The sequence below is a fragment of the Galeopterus variegatus genome, unplaced genomic scaffold, assembly GCF_000696425.1.
Source record: "Galeopterus variegatus unplaced genomic scaffold, G_variegatus-3.0.2 Scaffold2, whole genome shotgun sequence".
In the NCBI taxonomy this organism is placed as follows: domain Eukaryota; kingdom Metazoa; phylum Chordata; class Mammalia; order Dermoptera; family Cynocephalidae; genus Galeopterus; species Galeopterus variegatus.
The window spans coordinates 34,669-41,590 of record NW_007726113.1 but is presented as its reverse complement, the minus strand read 5'-3'; positions in this window follow the sequence as shown (position 1 = coordinate 41,590).

The window sequence follows — 6,922 nt, the reverse complement described above, 5'->3', positions numbered from 1 at the left end:
AAGCTCCTGTCCCCTCGCAATAAACGGAGTTCCGGCTTTGACCACTCTCCTGGCTCGGTGGTGTTCTTTCTCGGCCCCCGGGGAGGAAGGTCCTGGGGCGGGAGGGCCGTGCCAGCGACACTCATCATCCCGCTCAGCCCCACAAGGGACCCCCGGCTGGACCGGGGTCTCTTCCCACTCGGTTTTGTCGGCCTCTGGCTCAGGGAGGCCAGACAGATATCCATTTGAGTGAGTGTGAAATGTAATGAGTAATTCTGGAATCCTGTCAGTTTCCTAAAAGTATCAAATTAATGCGATGAACAATGAATCTGCATTATACAATTCTGTTTTCAATTGTCTGCTCAACGGAAGCAATTACAGAATACACTTTGTTTTAATTTAATGACCTTCTTAGATACACTATTATAACAAAGAGGCATTATAAAGTAATATTACATTTTTCATTTATTGTACTTGCTGTTTACCTCTTGATTCTGCTCAGCTTGAATACTGATGTGGAGGATTATATTTTACTTTCCTGGTCTAATGTATTAATATTAAGATAATTAGGATATTAGTTACTTAAAATAACAATCTAACTTTGTTTGCATATACACTACACTAAGTTTCGCTAATTCTGTAATAACTTACTTCAAAATAAGTATACCAAGATAATATGTGAAATATATAAAAAATGTGTAATTTTTGGTAATAAGAGGGGTTGGTAATTTCACTCCTTAGCCTGTTGCCAAATGTCTTAGAAATTTGCGATATTTATTTAAATCTAGTCTTAGATTTAAAGACTTTCATTCACATTTAGGAAAATTTTCAGTAACATTATGAATGTTCAAAATGCAAAGGCTAGTATTCTAAACCATAGTTTTATTTTTTCATCAAATCACCTAAATAGGGAACATATTGCTATCACTAATTTACCCTTTTCAGTGTTTAGACTTGGCAATTGAATTCTTCTCAACAGATTTAGAAGTACCTATAACATATTTATAGTGATGAAAACATTTAAAATGTTGCTTGCTTAGTTTATGAATATGTAATAAACTTTTATTTTTTAGCATCTTTCATCTGGAGGCCTAAGTTTCAGGCACTTTAGTATATTCCTTTAAATTATACACCTGGAACTCAGTCAATCTGAGCATATTTTAACCTCCCCTTTGGATATGTGTTTCATTCTTTAGATGCAACAAAGAAGTCTTAAAAATATAATGTCATCCCTGAGCATATAAGCAGCTGGAAGGCACTAAAATTGTAAAAATTGCAGTAGATTTTTATTGTCTAGACTTATAACAAATTTATCAATCTAAAATGCACTTACTGTTAGTTAAGTAAATCCATTGTGAAACTAAATATTAAAAGTGCCCATAAATTAGAGAAAAATTACACTCAATTAGCTATACATAACCATTAAAGAGGGCATTTTTCCAAATACCATTTATGACATTGTGCTTATATTACTTGACGTCTCTTTAAGGTAACTTATTAGCTTATAGTCACTTTTTAAAAACTTGTACTTTTTTCAAATAATCAGCAGATATAGTACATTACATTAACATGCAAATGCCCCTTTTATGGTTTCACATCATTTCTATGTTACCAGTATCTTTGATTTCTGCGTTTATATCTATAATGTTTATATCTAAAATTGCTATTGTTAAAATAGCAATTTTACCTTATTCCTAGATTTTACACTTAATTAATAGTATCATTGCTGCCTATATATTGATAGCAAAAAATAAAGTTGACCTGAAAATTTTGGTTAAAGGGCTTTTTGACATATAAAAACTGTATTTTGAGAAACTTTGAGCAAAGTTTGCATTCTAATAATTTAATACTTAAAAACAAAAACCAAGGTACAATATTTTGCTTTTTATAACTAACTTTTAAGCTGTTTGCATATACTATTATATTATTAAATGAATGCTAGATATGATTACGTTTGATGGCTTAAAATATTAAACACTGTGGTTTCAAAGTCTGAAACCTTTGATACTTACATAGTTAAGAATTACATAGCATACCCAATTTCCCAAGTTAAATTGTATTAAACCAGATTATTTAACATGACAGCTATACCCTGTAAATTGGATCGCATTTCCATATGGTAGACACCAGAATGGTGGGAGATTGTAGACTAGAATTCACTAGTGGTAACAATCCCTGCAGATGCCAGTAAAACATTTTAAGGGTACTATAATGCTATAACATGTTTTCTGTTTAACTGTAGTCAGAGAAAATAATTACTTTAGTCTGAAAAAATAATGATTAGTTTTTAACTGATCACCTATATTAGATTAGAGAAAACTTTGGACCCAAAATAGTATTGATAAACCATCCAATCTCCTCTCTGTGTTGTGTGTATAGACACACATGTTCCAATTGGAATGAAACCCCAGCTGAACTTATAAAATAACCATTTATTCCATTAAATAAATTTTCCCTCTGTATTTTCCTCACTCCTGCCTTCTGTAATTTCTTCCCTCTTTCCTTTCCCATTGTCTAGCTCATGTCTCATCTTATTCCTACCATTGAAACCTGGATATAGTTTTATCAGAATATTAGCATTCTACATTAAAACTGACTGGTTGTGTGTCTTTTGTCCCACTTAACTCTAAATGATTTGAAGACAGAAGCTTTGTCTTTTTCATCAATATCTAGTAATCTAGGAATATCTTATGGGCTCTATAAATATCTAAGTGGATGAATCACACTGGTGTACATGAAGTTACAGTTGAAATATCATTTCACCTGAAAGTCTTCAGCCAATTTTAAACACTTTTGACTTTGATACTGGGAGGGTTTGATATGCAAGAAATATTTCAATTGATTAAAAAGGGTGATATTTTAGGATATTTGACATTATATCATATATTTAAATTAAGGATATGTAAACAATCAGATGGATATGGATAGGCCTGGGCATGTGTAGGTCAGCCTTATAACTTTTATTTGTATAATTTTGGCCCAAGTCCAAAGGATTTTTTGAAAGATTATATGTATAATTTTATTATTAATATTAATTTTTCTGACTAGTCAAGCTTAATAATATATTTTAAGTTCAGATCAATTAATTTTATTTTGCTCACTTTTATACGTTGGATGGCAAATCAATATGAAATAAATTATTAAGTTATTATGATGATGGTCATAAAGCAATTAGTCATTGCTAAATAATAAGGGGCCATAGCCATACACATTTTTATTGTCTGGTATCTCATTATTTAAAGTTATGATTTGTGAAGTGAAATATTACTCTAACTCTTCTTGCCAGGCATAGCACTTATTTCATTCAATGATATTTAATCCTATGAATAGCACTGTCTCCTTATTAGAGAAAAAGATACTATAGAAAGCACATTTGAAAATATGACCTACGTATTCCTATAAATTCAATTCAACTAAGTTTAATTTAAAATAATTTAGTTTAGCAAAAGTTTACTGAGAACCTAATATTGTTTTTGGCACTGTTCCATAAACTGAGCAGCTCTCAGTCCAGGCTTCCTATACCTAAACACTTCTAAACTCTATTCCTATACTGGAAGATTTGATTGCAATATTCTCATAATCTTTTTATTTCTATAGTTAAAATACATATGGTTATTTGCAGATATATCACTTTAGTATTTGAAATGAAACAATAATGAATGGCTCCAAGCTTTGTTGTATATGAAATTATCTCATAGGGTTCTGTAAGTAGATGATAGAGAGTAACCTCATAAGTTCCTCCAGAAATGATCTTAATAAATTTACTTATACTCTACAAACTATCTAGGTATTTTTCTGTTTTACTCACATGTATTTTTAAAATTTCTACATTTTCTCTCTAATCACTAAATTTTGGTAAAATTTGATACATACAGCAAGAGCTACATTAAAGTTAAAATTTTTAAATGATTAAATGAGCATACCCACAGAAGTGCATGATGGGATAATATGTCCCTTAAGGGTTATGAAGAAATGAAACCATATGAACTTAAATTACCTTAAATTGAGTACGCTTTATTAATTTAAAAGATTATGTTCAAACTTTTTGAAGTCTTAATGATACAATAAAAAACTAACATTATGACTATATAAGAGAAAGAGGTATAGTTATGATTTTTTAAATTTCAATATCTGGGAAATCAAAGAATTCAAAATGATTTTTAAGGAAGTTCAGAAAACTGTAAGAAAATACAGAAAAACAATCTAATGAAATCAGGAGAAGAATAAATGGCCAAAATGAGAAATTTAATAGAGAGATTGTAATTATTAAAAAAAACAAACAAAAAAACCCCAAAAACCCCCCCAAAAACCCAAACACATTCTGGAGCTGAAAAACAGAATGAATGAAATAAAAAATGCAATAGAGAGCATCAACAGCAGAAGAAAAAAGAAAACAAAATATTAAGAAATGAAGAAAAGAAAAAAAAAGAAATGAAGAAGGCTTATGGGATTTATTAAACAACATCAAAAGTGCAAATATTCAATTTATAGGGATTTAAGGAGAAAAGAGAGACAAAGAGCCAGAAAGCTTGTTTAAAGAAATAATACCAAAAATCTTTCCAAATCTGAAGAAAGATAAATATCCAGGTACAGGAAGGTAAAAGGTCTCCAATAAGATTCAGTTCAAATAAGAGTATTCTCTCATTTGCAACAACATAGATGAGGCTGGAGAAATTTATGTTGAGTGAAATAAGCAAAGCACAGAGTGATAAATACTGCATGTACTCACTCATAAGTGGGAGATAAGAGAGAAAGAAGGAAGGAAAGACCACAGTAGTGTGTTGGTCTTGTAGAGGGAGAGAAAATTCCTTGGGCTACAAAGTGGAGTGGGAGGGAATAGGGGAGGGGGTGGGAGGTTGGGGGATAATTGGATGGGGGACATGGGGTACAATTGCAATTTGTGGTAATAGGTATGCTGCCTGTATGGATCTGGCCTTCACATCTTGGGCAGGAGTGGTGACAATCAGCTTTGTATCTCATGAATATTCATAACCAAAAAAAAAATAAGAGTACACCAAGACAAATTATAATCAAATTGTCAAAAATCAAAGAAAAAGATAGGGTCTTGTAAGCAGCAAGAGAAAATAAGAAAATCACATAAAAAGAGTTCCAGTAAGAAATTTCTCAGCAGAAACCTTACAAGCCAGAAGAAAGTGGGGGGAAAAAAATCTGCCAACCAAGAATACTTTACCCCACAAAGCTGTCCTTCAGCTGTCCTTCCTAAACAAATAAAATTGCGAGTTTATCGACATAGACCTATCTTACAAAAAATGTTAAAGAGAGTTCTATAAGTTGAAAGAAAAGAATGTTAATTAGTAACACAAAAACATATGAAAGTATAGAACTCATTCGTAAAAGTAATGCAAACTAAAACCACGATGAGATATCATCTCACACCTGTTAGAATGGGTATTATCAAAAATACAAAAGAGAGCGAGTAATGGTGAGGATGTGGAGGGAGGGAACCCTTGGACACTGCTGGTGGGAATGTAAATTAGTACAGTCAGTATGGAAAGTAGTATGGAGGTTCCTCAAAAAATTAAAAGTAGCCCTAACATATGATCCAGCATTCTCACTACCAGGTATATATCCAAAGTAATAAAATCATTATGTTGAAGAGATATCTTCATTTCCACATTCATGGCAATATTATTTATAATAGCCAAAACATGAAACCAACCTAAGTGTCCATTAATGGATAAATGGATGAAGAAAATGTGACATACATATAAAATGGAATATTACTCAGCCTTAAAAAAGATGGAAATCCTGTCATTTGCAAGAACATGGATGAACCCAGAGGACATTATGTTAAGAGAAATAAACCAGGCACAGAAAGACAAATACTACATGTGTGGGACACTTACTTATATGTGGAGTCTGAAAAAACATAAACTCATAGAAGTAGAGAATAGGATGGTGGTTACCAGGGGCTGGGTGTGGAGGATTGGGGAGGTGTTGGTCAAAGGTTTTAAAATTTCACTTATTAGAAATGAGTTCAAGAGAGCTTTTGTACAATATAGTGACTATAGTTAATATCAGTGAATTGTATTGTTGAAACTTGCTAAGAGAGTAGATTTTACATGTTCTCACCACAAAAAAATGATAGGTATGTGAGGTAATGCATACGTTAGTTAGCTCCACTGAGCCATTCTACAATGTATGCATATTTCAAAATATCATGTTGTACACAACAAATATATACAATTTTATTTGCCAATTAAAAATTAATTAAAAAAAGAAACTCAAGGAAAACAACTGTAAAGCAATTACAATTTTTGGAAAAACACCATAATGTACAAAAACCACAAAATAATTAAAAGCTTTTCATAGCTCTTTTGTGGGAGCAATAGTTTTCCTATAATGAAAACTAACACTTCGGAAATTACAGTGGAGGAAAAAAATCCTCCATGCACAATACGAGCTAAATTATAAAATGAATAGAGAAAATTGTGGGTCAATATTAAGACACTTCTTATATTTGTACATATAATAATTTGTACATATAATAATAAGTGGAATAAAACAAATAAATGGACAATATTTGTGATGTAAAGTTGGAATGATTTAATGATATTATATTTCACATATAATGCAACTTCATACAAAACCTTTGTAGGATTAACATGTTTATATTCTTAACATGATGATATTATAATTCTGTGGGAGAATAAACAAGCAAGAAGAGAAATAACACTTTTGAAGAACAAGACTAATTCTAATAAAGTAAACCAAAAGCTAGAGTGAACAACAAAGTTTGCTAATGGTACAGTAGATATTTCAATAGAAGTGAATAGATAGCCTAGTTTATATAATTTAATATTTGATAAAAGTGTCACTATACACCAGTTGGGGGAATGAAGGAGAAAGATTTAGACAATTAGTATTACCTGACAGGTAGGTAGGCAGTGGTTTATTATATAATGATGAAGAAAAAAGGACC